The following is a 13,555-nucleotide window of genomic DNA, read 5'->3' on the forward strand; positions in this document are numbered from 1 at the left end:
GGAGTGCCATGCCATGTAGGGGTCTCCCCTGTGTAGGGGAGCCCCATGCACAAGGAGTGCATCCCTCAAAGAGAGCTGCCCTCCACGAGAAAAGGGCAGCCTGCCCAGGAGTGGCACCACACATGGAGAGCTGATGCAGCAAGGTGATGCAACAAAAAGAGACACAGATTCCAGGTTGTGCTAACAAGAATCCAAGTGGACACAGAAGAACACAAAGCAAATAGACACTGGGTGCAGACAAGGGGGGAAAGGGGCGAGAAATATAAATGTTTAAAAACAAACACCTTTAAAGATAATTGATACTGAAAATATATACACATTTAAAGGTAGTGCCTAGAGTACATTGAGCTCCATAGAGACAGCTCTAGGCAAGTGCGAGCCGGGCGGGACTGGGCTACTCAGAGCCTTGTGGACAAAAAAGTAAGTAGACATGGGCAAAAGAGACCCTGAGAAGCCAAGAGGCAAAATGTCATCATATGCATTCTTCATGCAAACTTGCCGGGAGGAGCACAAGAAGAAGCACCCTGAAGCTTCAGTCTACTTTTCAGAGTTTTCCAAGAAGTGCTCAGAGAGGTGGAAGACCATGTCTGCTAAAGAGAAAGGAAAATTTGAAGACATGGCCAAGGCAGACAAGGCCCGTTATGAAAGAGAAATGAAAACCTATATCCCTCCTAAAGGGGAAACAAAAAAGTTCAAGGATCCCAATGCACCCAAGAGGCCTCCTTCGGCTTTTTTCTTGTTTTGTTCTGAGTATCACTCAAAAATCAAAGGCGAACATCCTGGCCTCTCCATTGGTGATGTTGCAAAGAAGCTGGGAGAGATGTGGAGTAATACCACTGCAGATGACAAGCAGCCTTATGAAAAGAAGGCTGCTAAGCTGAAGGAGAAATATGAAAAGGATATTGCAGCATGCCAGGCTAAAGGAAAGCCTGGTGCAGCAAAAAGGAGTTGTCAAGGCTGAAAAAAGCAAGAAGAAGGAAGAGGAGGAAGATGAGGAAGATAAGGAAGATGAGGATGAGGAAGAGGATGAGGAAGACAAAGATGAAGAAGATGATGAATAAGTTGGTTTTAGCACAGTTTTTTTTTCTTATCTATAAAGCATTTAACCCCTCTGTACACAACTCACTCCTTCTAAAGAAAAAAATTGAAATGTAAGGCTGCATAAGATTTGTTTTTAAACTGTACAGTGTCTTTTTTTTGTATAGTTAACACACTATCCAATGTGTCTTTAGATAGCCCTGTCCTGGTGGTCTTTTCAATAGCCACTAACCTTGCCTGATATGGTATGGGAGTTGTAAACTGGCATGGAAATTTAAAGCAGGTTCTTGTTGGTGCACAGCACAAATTAGTTATATATGGGGATGGTGGTTTTTTCATCTTCAGTTATCTCTGCTGCAGCTTATCCAAAATAATTGTCATTCTGTTAAGTGAATACCACTCTGTAATTGCAAAAAAAAAAGTTGCAGCTGTTTTGTTGACATTCTGAATGCTCTAAGTAAATACATTTTTTTATTACTAAAAAATAAAATAATATAAAATAAAGGTAGTGCCTAGACAAGATGGTAGTTGTTCCCTTCCAAAATAAGAGTTTAAATAAGGGGCAATAATCAATAATCAGATGGAGAAACAAACTGGAGAAGGACCGGTGCAGTGGAGATAAGGAGTATGAAGACCCATACCTAAGAGGCTATGAAAAGATCATTGCAGGGGAAGGGGGGGCAAGGGTTTGATGTCGAATATATGGGAGTCTCCTATATTGTATGTGACCTAAAACTTTTTTGAAGACAAAATTAAAAATAAAAGGGTGTAAGCACCAAGGAAGAAAAGGAAGAGATTGCCTTGCCACTGTATATAGAGGGCAATACCTAGTACAGTGATGAAAGGCAAAACCAAAGTTTTATGATATTTTTCATTTTTTAGTACCCTTGTTTATGTTTTACTTTATTTTAGTTTTTCTAAATTAATATGAATTCTCTTTCTAATCTTTAAACATTTTATTACTATTTCATTTTCCTATTAATTGAAATTGGCAATATATTAAACTTTTTTTGAAGGAGTTTTGATCACAGTGGGGTTCAACTATGGCAGGGGGGAACATTGGTGTGGGGTGTCATTGATGGGGGGACACATATTTGGGAGGGAGTTCTCCAGGACATGTATATAGGGTATATAAAAATGTTCAGATATTTGTTGGGTATTGTCATAGTAGGTTGAGTTACAAACAACTGAGGGAGTGCTCAGTTCCTAGCTAGGGGAGCTCTGTCATTCCCCAGTGGAACAGTAACAGCTCCCCTAGTGTAAGGGCAAAGACAGTGATGAAGGCTGGTCCAATGATGGGCCCTTGATACTGATGACTGTGCTTATGATCCTGTGTGCTTGAAATTCCAACTAGGCCTGGAGCTGCAGGGTGCCTAAGAGTTACCTCCTGAGAGCCTCCCTGTTGCTCAAATGTGGCCATTCTCTAAGCCAAACTCAGCATGTAAATGCATTACCTTCCCCACAGCATGGAACATGACTCCTGGGGATGAGCCTTCCTTGCGCTGAGGGATTACTGCCAAGTAGCAGCTGGTGAAGCAACTAGAAAAAGACCTTGAATAAAAGGGGGAAATGGAAAAGACAAGTGAGTTTATATGGCTGAGAGACTTCAAAATGAGTTGGGAGGTCATCAGAGAGGTCACGCTTATTCACACCTCAGCAGGATTCCAGAGACAGCTAAAGTAGATATGACCCCAAGTAGTGTTGCTCCAGGGCCACAGAGGCACACATGGTCTATGGCCATGGCAGATGGCTCTGGTGTTCAGTGCCTTGCCAGTTGGCCCTAGTTTGTAATTTGTGCTCCTGAGTGTGATGGAGTTGGACTCACACGTGACCTCTCTGCACTTTTCATCTGTCACTTTTACTGAACCTGTGGTTGGTGCTGGGGTTTCTGTATGCTCAGGAGACTTGAATCTCTAGAATGTCCAAGTACTACCTGAGCCCCGAGCCTCAACAGGGTTGTACTTACTCTCTTGTTCATTGGACTTACCCAGGTCAGCTTATAGGGAGGTGAGGATGGTCAAACAACACAGCAAGGAACTGAGAATATCTACAACTGCACACGGGAGAATTGCATCCATTAACCATATGGGATCTAAGCCCACTCTTGATTTAGAGGTGGAGTGAACATCACTATCCCAGGGCCCACAGGATGGCAGAATAAAATATGGAATAAAGTGGACTTACTGGTATTCTACTACAGAACAGTTATGACTCTAGCAATGGAAGAAATTTTATCATTGAAATGGAGAAAATGTCTATGGGAATTGCTGAGGACAGGGAGAAGGAGGAAGAGGTGTGATATGGGGGCATTTTCAGGTCTTGGAGTTGTCCTGAATATTGCAGGGACAGATGCAGGACATTACATATCCTGCCATAGCCCATTGAATCGACTAGGGGAGACTGTAATCGTCAATGTAAACTATAATCCATGAGATGTAGCAGTGCTCCAAAATGTATTCACCAAATGCAATGAATGTGTCACAATAATGAAAGAGGTTGTTGATGTGGGAGGAGTGGGGTGGGGTGTGGGGTAATCAGAACCTCTTATTTTTTCAAATTTTTAAATTTTTGAGTTTTTTTAGAAGATATATAGATCACAAAAAATGTTTTAAAAAATTACGTATTCACCAAATGCAATGAATGTGCCACAATGATGAATGAAGTTTTTGATGTGGGAGGGATGGGTGGACGGCATGTGGGGTATATGGGAATCTCCTATATGTTTTAGTTAAACATTTTTGTCATCTATGTGTCTTCAAAAAACAATAAAATTTAAAAATAAAACAAAAAAAAATATAAATATACATATGAGGGACTATAGATATGTTGAGAATCTTTAGAAAGAAACTTCTGGTTGTAAAGGCACACAATTCAAAATGAATGGAGTAACTGTGAAGGTTAGGCTAATGTGTCAACTTGCCAGGTAATTGTGCCCAGTTGTTGGTCAAGCAAGCACCGGGCTAATTGTAATACAAGGACATTTATGGACTTTATTCATCAGTGACTTTACTGCATAGATGATTACATGTGCATTAATTGGGGAGATTGCGGTCAGTATTGAGTAATGCTTTATCCAATCAGTTGAATGCCTTAAAAGGGGAAGTGATTCCATCATTCCTGGAGAATTTCCCAGCTCATGTTTGGACAACCACTGTCTCCTAGAAACTCATCAAGGACCTTCACTGGACTTTCATCAGAGCCCTTGGTTTGCAGCCTGCCTGTGGAACCTGGACTTGTGCATTCCCATGGTCCTGTGAGAGACTCATAAAATCTCCTAGTATTGACAGATACCTCCTGTTGATTCTGTTTCTCTAGAGAACCCTAATAGAGTAACCATGACTATCAAAAAGATATTAGAATATTGAATAGTTAAGTAAACTCACAGGTATTTTCAATCTAAAATATGGTATGTGCACTCTCAAATAATAGGATGTTAAGTGAAGGATTAATTCTAGAAACTGTTCAGAATTATGTTCAAGGAATACATTTTATTCCATTATTTTCAGAAACAGAAAAACATTTTAAGAGAAGATGCATATTCCAAAACTCCCAGAGCCATTTTTCCCACATTTTTATTATGTAGTGTATTAAATTCATAAAATGTTGAAATAGAGGCACGTTCCCTACATCAGTTTTCCCATGAAAACTCTTTAAAGACAATATTCAAGAAACATTCTATTCAATGCTACCCCAATATTTTTTATTATTTAAGCAATATATTTTACAGCTATAATATACTGATTTACTTTAAATCTTTTTTTAAGAATGATTTTTGTCATTTCTGTGTTTAGGTTTCATATCCAAGGATGAAACTTTTGAAATGTTCTTTGATCTTTTCTGCCACAGTGACTTTAGTTCATAGTTCTGTAATTCTTAGATTTTAGTATTCATGGTCCTACCATAACTATTTTACCAAGATAAAATAGAATGGTAGATCTAGTAACATGTGATCTGACTTCTAAACTTTTAAAAATTGTGAATAGTTTTAAGTGGATTTATATTTTACTTAATTTACTTAGCATACTACAAATGGTATGATGATATTTGGTCAGAGTTGGCACTTAGGAGTATCTATAAAATATTTGTATAGTTTATACACTTTCCATGGTGTAACCTTTTACTCATATGTGGCATTGGTGTGGAGAAAGTGGCCATGGTGGCTGCTGGGGATGGGGAATGGGAGGAAGAAATGAGAGGTGGAGGAGTTTTTGGGACTTGGAGTTGTCCTGGATGATGCTGCAGGGAGAGTTACTGGACATTGTATGTCCTCCCATGGCCCACTGGGTGGAACGTGAGAGAGCGTGGGCTATGAATCAGAGCATTGACCATGATGTGCAGTGGTGCTCAGAGATGTATTCACCAAATGCAATGAATGTCTCATGATGATGGAGGAGATTGTTACTATGGGGAGAGGAGCGTAGTGAGGGGGGTGGGGGACCCCATATTTTTTGAATGTAATATTAAAAAAATAAAGACAAAAAAAAGAGGATGCAACAAAAAGAGACAGATTCCTATGCCGCTGACAACAACAGAAGTGGACAAAAAGAACACACAGTGAATGAACACAGAGAAGAGACAACTGGGGCAGAGGGGGGGCAAAGGGGAGAGAAATAAATAACAATAAATATTTTTAAAAATAAAAAATAAATAAATAAATGATAGTTTATTTCTGGATAGTCAATTCTATTCCATTTGTCTATATGTACCATGTTGTCTAGATTACGGTAACTTTGGAGTATATTTTGAAATTGGGACATGGGACTCTTCCAAATTTGTTCATATTTTTCAGGAGTGTTTTGGCTATTTTGAATATTCAAGTTTGGCTCTCTTGCATTTTCAAATGAATTTGCAGTTCAATTTGTCAATTTCAGCAAAGAATTAAGCAAAACTATTTTAATAGTGATAGCACTGTAACTGTATATCAGTTTGAGTGGTGTGACAACCTTAAGAATATTAATAGTTCCACTCTAATAACATGAAATGTTTACATTTATTTTTTCAGCAATGTCATAATTTTGAGTATAAAAATTTGCACAAATGTAAGCATATAAATTTGCATTGAGTCTTTTAATAAGTATATTGTAACAATTTTATCCTTTTCATGCTATTGCAAATATAGTTGTTTTCATAATTTCATTTTCAGAATGCTTATTATTAATGTAAAAATATATAAATGATTTTTTTACATTGCTCTTCAATTGTAAAATTTTGCTGAACTCATTTAGTAAATCCTGTAGTTTTCTTAGTGATTTCTTCAGATTTTCTATGTATAAGACAAAAACATCTGCAAGTGGGGATAATTTTAATTCCTCATTTTTCAAAATGTCTTTTATTTCTCTACTCTCTCTCTCTATATATCTATATATCTGGTTTTGGTGGAAGGTGCAAGTCAGGAGTGTGACCAAGAAAATGCCTGAGCAATTTAAACCACTGTTTGGTGTCATTTTGAAGTGACTTTGTACAAATCTAGCCTGTAGTCTTGGAACACTGACCAGAGTTTCATTGGAACAAAACGGATAAATCTTTTGCCTTTAATGTTTTAATAAGGAAATTTCTTTGGACACTAGTATGTTTTAGTATATAATACTGCTACTATAAATATCTATTTTTATATCAAACTATCACAACAATTTACTAAGAACTTATTTTCTAGTAAATGTTTTAAGTAGTTAGGAAAAATGGCTGGATATGAGTCTCCTAAGGGTCTGTATATATCTTTTTATTTTTACCATTTCATATTGGATTTTTCTTTGTAATACTTTATGTGTATGTCTCTGATGTGCCTGGTTCATTTGGTATCATTAGAGGACTGATGTGCATTTAATTTTTTATATTTTAATTTTTACTCATGTTAGACATGTAGATTCAAGGTACCCAAATCCACATACATAGATAATAAAATATTTTAAAATATATAAATTCCTTCCAGTGAATGATATATACATCAGTTATTTATGTGTATTTGTAACTCTTCATACAATATGGGTTGAATAGTACTCCAGTTTCTATTTGTGATTCTTTGCATTTCTGATTGTTCAAGAGCATTCATTTTAGTATATTTTCATCTGAGTTCTGCAAGCACTTACCTCATTCAAAAGCAAGTCTCTCATATATCTTGAGAAGCACTAGAGAGAAACTTGAACAAAAAGGAAGACATGATTGTAAGTTTGGAATGCTTGAATAGTATTTAGGGCCTCGCCCCAATTTATTGTGTGACTGTGAGCAATGAAGTTTACCAGGACCTTTTAACATGTTCAGTATCCCTCTACATATGATCTAGAACAGAAATGTATCATTATAATCATTAGGCATTTAGGTACTGTACTTAATACTAATTAATGCACCAACTAATACATAAGTTTCTCTTTGAGTGGCAGTTAATAGATCTAAGCTCCAGGCTGGCCATACCATACATGTTATCTTTCCATGGGATCAGGCCATAGTGCTAATCATTAAGTTCTACTTACCTCTCTTGTAATCATCGCTCCACTTGGTATGCCCTTCACACAGCCAGCATGTTGCAGCACCGTTGACCCTAGAGAAAAGCTAGGAAGGTAGGCTCCAGTATTCCACCAGCCAGGTGCATAGTGCCCTTCAGTACCATGAAACTGTACCAGTCTGGAGGTGCTATCCATTGTACATCTGGCCATTTTGAGCCATCGTTGGCTGCAGCAAGAGTCTGAAACTCTCCTCCACTTTCCTCCATTAATAAAATCTTTCATTAGTGTGGTCCATTGGTTCCAGGGTTGAACACATATTGAAGCATTGCTACTAAGCATGGACTATAGTTTACATTATAGTTTACACTCTGCTCCACACAACTTTATAGGTTATGACAAAGTGTGTAGAGGACTGTATCATTACAGTGTTATTCAGGACAATTCCAATGTCCTGAAAATGTCCCCATGTTGAGCCTATTCTTCTCTTTCCCTCCCCTCAGAACCTCTAGTGGCCCCTGCCTTTATAATGATAAAAGTAATTCCATCATTAGAATAAAATAATAATTCTATAATTGTATAACACTGAGTCTACTCTAGTCCATTGCTCACTCCCCAATCCTGAGGATTTGAGGATGGTGATGCCCACTCTTATCTCTAATTGAGAGGGGCTTAGATCCTATGGGGCAGATGGATGGAACCATCTTGCTTGCAGCTGCATACTGTTCCTTGGGATGGGTGTTGTCCATCATCATCTCCTCATTAGTTGTCCCAGTTGAGTCCAATGAACTGATGAGTAGGTGTTGCAACTCTGCTGAGATTCAGGGCCCAACCAGCACATGAACAGACCAAAGATTTAAGTCTCTGGGGCATGTATTTAAAAGTACAATGCTAATTATAGTTTTATAGTTTCAAGTAAATGCTTTCAATTCTAATTAGTGATATATTTTATTATGACAACCCTTTTGTTATAGTTGAAGGACATACTTGTCTTATTGTTTCTAAGTAATGTGATTTTTGTGGGGTTTATTTATTTATTTATTTATTTATTTGATGCTTAGAATGAGTTTAGAGGACTTGGAATTTTTCTATTGGAAAAATTGTGGTAGAATAAATAAGTAACCCTTGGCTACAATATTGAGCCTTGATATGATCCAGTAAATCTTTCTACATGCACTTGTAAGTTTTGGTCATCCATTTATCTACATCTACCTACATAATTTTTTGGTGAAAATATTCTGTAGTACTAATGGACTAACAAGAGTCAAAACAGTCATTCAAAATCCAAAGTTTCTTATTATTCTATCATTGTTTCTCAAAATGGTTAGAAGGTCAAAGACTTCCAAAGTCATAAAAAGCCCCTTCCATTGCTATGACATAGATTCTTCCAGAACTGTTGCTTTTTCTTGATTTCTGCAGCCCCATTGTTCAGATCCTCTTGGGACTTTATTTCTCTCTCCTTTATACTTCCTTCATATTCTCAGTTTAATATTAGTGGTTAGCCTTTTTACTTTTGCTTTTTACCCCCTCCAATCTTTTTCCTTTTGAAGATCTCTTATTTACCCACATTTACTTGTGTTTTTTATACAATTACCCCCAAATCTGCAATGTAAGCATTGGTTTTTCATCAATTTGTTTGAATGCAACATCTACCTTTTTTCTTTGGTAGATTTACATGAATGTCCCCTCTTTGGTTCTGATGTAACATGTCTAAAAAATAATTTATCTTTCTGTGAAACCAACTGCCTCTTGAAGTCTCACCTAGGCTTGGAAACTCCTATGTCATCATCCTTCACCTTACCCCCACCTTGAAAAATGTAGACATTCACTTGAGTTCTGCAAATTCTGTCCTTTTTAAAATTCTTAGTACCACTTCATTGCCCCATGTATTGTGTTTCTGTGTGATGGATCTGGACTCAGATGTGATCTTTGTCCACAAGTCTCTCCTGTTACTTTTACAGAACTGTAGTTGGTGCTGAGGTTTAATGTATACCCAGGGGACCTGAATCTCTGGACTGACCATGTGATAGCCAGGCCTTGAGCCTCAACAGACTTGCAACTCTTACACTCTGGTTTATTGGACTTACCCCACTCAGCTAACATGGAGGTGAAGAAGGTCAACCACCACACCAGGGAGCCAAGAGTGCCTACAACTGAAAGCAGGAGGATTGCATCCAGCATCCATTGGAATCTAAGGCCCCTCTTGATATAGATGTGGAGTGGACACAACCATTCTAAGGTCCACAGGATGGAGGAATAGAGTATGGATTAGAGTGGACTTACTGATATTCTATTCATGAACTATTGTGTTTATTAATCAAAGAAAATGTGGCATTGGTGTGGAGAAAGTGGCCATGGTGGCTGCTGGGGGTAGGGAGTGGGAGGAAGAGATGTGATAGGGCATTTTCGGGACTTGGAGTTATCCTGGGTGGTGCTGCAGGGACAGTTACCAGGCATTGTATGTCCTCCCATGGCCCACTGGGTGTACTATGGGAGAGTGTGGACTATGGTGTGGACCATTGACCATGAGGTGCAGCAGTGCTCAGAGATATACTCAAAAAGTGCAATGAATGTCTCATGATGATGGAGGCGGTTGTTATGGGGGGAGGAGTGGGGTGTAGGGGGTGTGGGGTATATGGGGACCTCATATTTTTTTAATGTAACATTAAAAAATAAATAAAAACAAACAAAATTTGAAACAAAAAGAGATCTTTTTCTTTTGCCTTAAAGATTTTTTTATTAGAGAGGTTGTAGATTTCCAGAAAGATGCATAAAGTGTTCCCATTTCCTGCCCCCATTTTAAACACTTTACATTAGTGTGGTACTTGTGTTACAATCAATGAGTAAATATTATTTTTGTACTATTTTTTATAACTTTATTTCAAATTCAGAAATAATAACAGAAAAATGCAGCTCAACAAGTTATGGAAACATTCCTCCTAAAAAGTTCTTTCTCATCTTTATCTAATCTAATTGCAAATTCTAACTCAGTTGTTCCTCTAGTGTTCAGAAAGATACAGCGATTAGTTAAATAACATAATTATGCAATATTAATTTAAATTAATTAAGGGAAAAACTGCTTAATCATATTCAGGTTTCACAAAACCAAACTCCTGTCTTTTTTAAACCATGAGCATTAATATAGTATCAACCTTGCTTTTGCTAGAAAATCATTACTATGGTCTTCTTAATTATAGTTCTAAATTATTTATATTTTTCCATTGTATCAGCACATTCTTAACATGTAGTAGAAGTCCATTCCTCTATTTATCTTACTAACCACAATCTCTTGGCCAAATCATTGTTCTACATTTCCAATATTATCCTCCAGCTGTCCTGCAACTAACATTAATTTTCCTAGACTACTGTTTTTGCCCACATTTACATTCATAAATCATTTGTGTTTGTTAGATTCATCATAATGTGTTGCCATCAAGTTGAAGCATTACCATATATTTACATTTTACCTGATTAAGCATTTCATATACACCCAATATCATCTTCCCCTTTTCATCCACATTCCATCTCCCACCAAACTTCATTTCATAGTCCAACTTCTTACTTCTGAATAATATCCCAGTGTATGAATATACCACATTTTGCTTATCAGTTCATTGTTTGATGCTTACTTAGGTTGTTTCCATCTTTTAGCAATTGTGAATAATATAATTGTCCTATTAATTATAGTCCATTTTTTCCTTTAGGCATCACTGTATTGTATAATCTTATGATTGTTTACTTTTAATTTTTATTCTTTCAATGTACATACCACACCAAATTTCCCCTTTTATCCACATTTAGATATACAATACAGTGGTGGTAATTATATTCACAATGTCGTATTACCGTCACCACTGTACATTAAGAAAAGTAAGTGATCTTTTCACTTTCCAGTTTCTTCCTTCTTCAGTCTGTTCTTGTTGTATTCAGTGTGGACCATTTATACTCCTCATGACTTTCCTTTTAGCCCAAAGTTTTTAGTTAGTAGCTTGAGCATTGCTTATTGGATCAATCCAAACTCCATTTCTGGTTTTCAAACCTCCTTGGGTGTTTCTCTATTGTTTTGCAACTTACAATTTCTTCTTTTTTAATATAGGCACTTATGGCTATGAATTTCCCTCTTGGTACACCTTTTGCTGCAAAACCATAGGTTTTGATTCATTTTGTTGTCATTTTCATTCTTTCAAGTAGTTACTAATTTCTTTTGTGATTTCCTTCTTGACCCACTGCTTGTCTAAGAATGCATTGTTTAACTTATATATCTTTGTGCCTGATCTGGTTCTCTTCCTGTAACTGATTTCCACCTTCATTCCACTGTGGTCAGAAAAGTTATTTTGTATAACTTCAGTCTTTCTACATTCATTGAGAGTTGTTATGTACCTAGCATATGGTCTATCCTGGAGAATGATCTATGTGCACTTGAGAAGAATATATATCCTGCTGTATTTGGGTGTAATGTTCTGTGTATGTCTATTATGTCCAGATCCACTAATGTATTATTCAAAGTCTTTGTTTCTTTATTGACTCTCTGTCAAGATGTTCTGTCTAATGGTGATAATAGTGTATTAAAATCCCCCACTATAATTGTAGAGGTATCTATTTCTCCATTTAGATTTTCCAGTGATTGACTCATGTATTTTGAGGCACCCTGGTGAGATGCATAAATGTTTATGATTGTTCTTTGTTCTTGATAGTGTCCCTTTTATTAACTTATAGTGTCCTTCTTTGTCTTTTACAATAGTTTGCATTTAAAATCTAATTGTTGGATATTAGTATAGTAAAGAGTATATTGTGATATTAAAGAGTATATTATGATCACATTTCCAGAAACAGCAATATCATGAAAAACCCAACTTTCTTTCATCTTCAGACTTTTTCAAAGATTTATTTTTTATTTATTTTTCTCCCCTTCCTCCCCCCCCCCCCCAGTTGTCTGTTCTTGGTGTCCATTTGCTGTGTATTCTTCTTTGTCCGCTTCTGTTGTGGTCAGCAGCATGGGAATCTGGTCTCTTTTTGTTGTGTAATCTTGCTGCGTCAATTCTCCATGTGTGTGGTGCCATTCTTGGGCAGGCTGCCCTTTCTTTCCTGCTGGGCAGCTCTCCTTACCAGGTGCACTCCTTGTGTGGGGGGCTCCCCTACACATGGGGCACCCCTGCATGGTATGGCACTCCTTGCGTGCATCAGCACTGCATGTGGGTCAGCTCCACATGGGTCAAGGAGGCCTGGGGTTTGAACTGTGGACCTCCCATTTGGTAGGCAGATGCCCTATTCATTGGGCCAAGTCTGCTTCCCTCATCCTCAGATTTTGTTGTTCCATATTTTAACTAGTATATAAATTAAGTAAATAATATAAACAAATTGACTAATTTAAATCTACTTCCAACTTGTTCTAAATTTAAATGTGATTCTTTTAAATTTAAATATACTAGTTTAAGTTTACTCTTCTAACCTTAATTTTACTTATTCTTAATTTAAATTTAACTCTAATTTCTTTCTAAATTTTAGTGCATTTTCATGGAAATCAATTTCCTTTTTACTTATATTGGTGTTGTGACTTTCTTCAGCTCCCCACAGCATTACCAAATCAATAACTCATTCTTTTTTAAAATTCTACTCAATTTATTCATTTTTTTAAAAAAATTACATTCAAAAAATATGAGGTCCCCATTCACCCCCACCATCCCCACCCCACCACTCCCCCCACAGTAACACTCTCCCCCAATAACTCATTCTTGTATTGTTTTTACTTCCTGACTTATTGTCACTTCCCAATATATTCCCAGTAATAACTTCAAGTAAATTTACTGTGTAAAGGCTCTTTCCTAGGTTCTACTTTAGGGAAAGACAAACTAACATATCATCATTAAAATATCATAGAAAATACATTTTCTCACATTTTAATGCTCTTTTAACTATGTGCAATAAATTTATAGATAAATCCTATTGTTTGAAGTAGACCTATACTATTATAATAATTATAAATATGTACATAATAAAATCTCAATTATATATATCCTATATTTTAACATATTTAATTTCTATAAAGATCTATATTTTTATTTATGTAAGCATTTTTATCT

General features: G+C 36.7%; 1 pseudogene; it reads left to right on the forward strand.

Annotated features, from left to right (window-relative positions):
• The first annotated feature begins 415 nt into the window (after positions 1–415).
• LOC131277339 (high mobility group protein B1-like) lies at positions 416–1,484 on the forward strand (annotated as a pseudogene).
• The last annotated feature ends 12,071 nt before the right edge of the window (positions 1,485–13,555 follow it).

This window comes from Dasypus novemcinctus (assembly GCF_030445035.2).
Source record: "Dasypus novemcinctus isolate mDasNov1 chromosome 8 unlocalized genomic scaffold, mDasNov1.1.hap2 SUPER_8_unloc_1, whole genome shotgun sequence".
Taxonomy (NCBI): domain Eukaryota; kingdom Metazoa; phylum Chordata; class Mammalia; order Cingulata; family Dasypodidae; genus Dasypus; species Dasypus novemcinctus.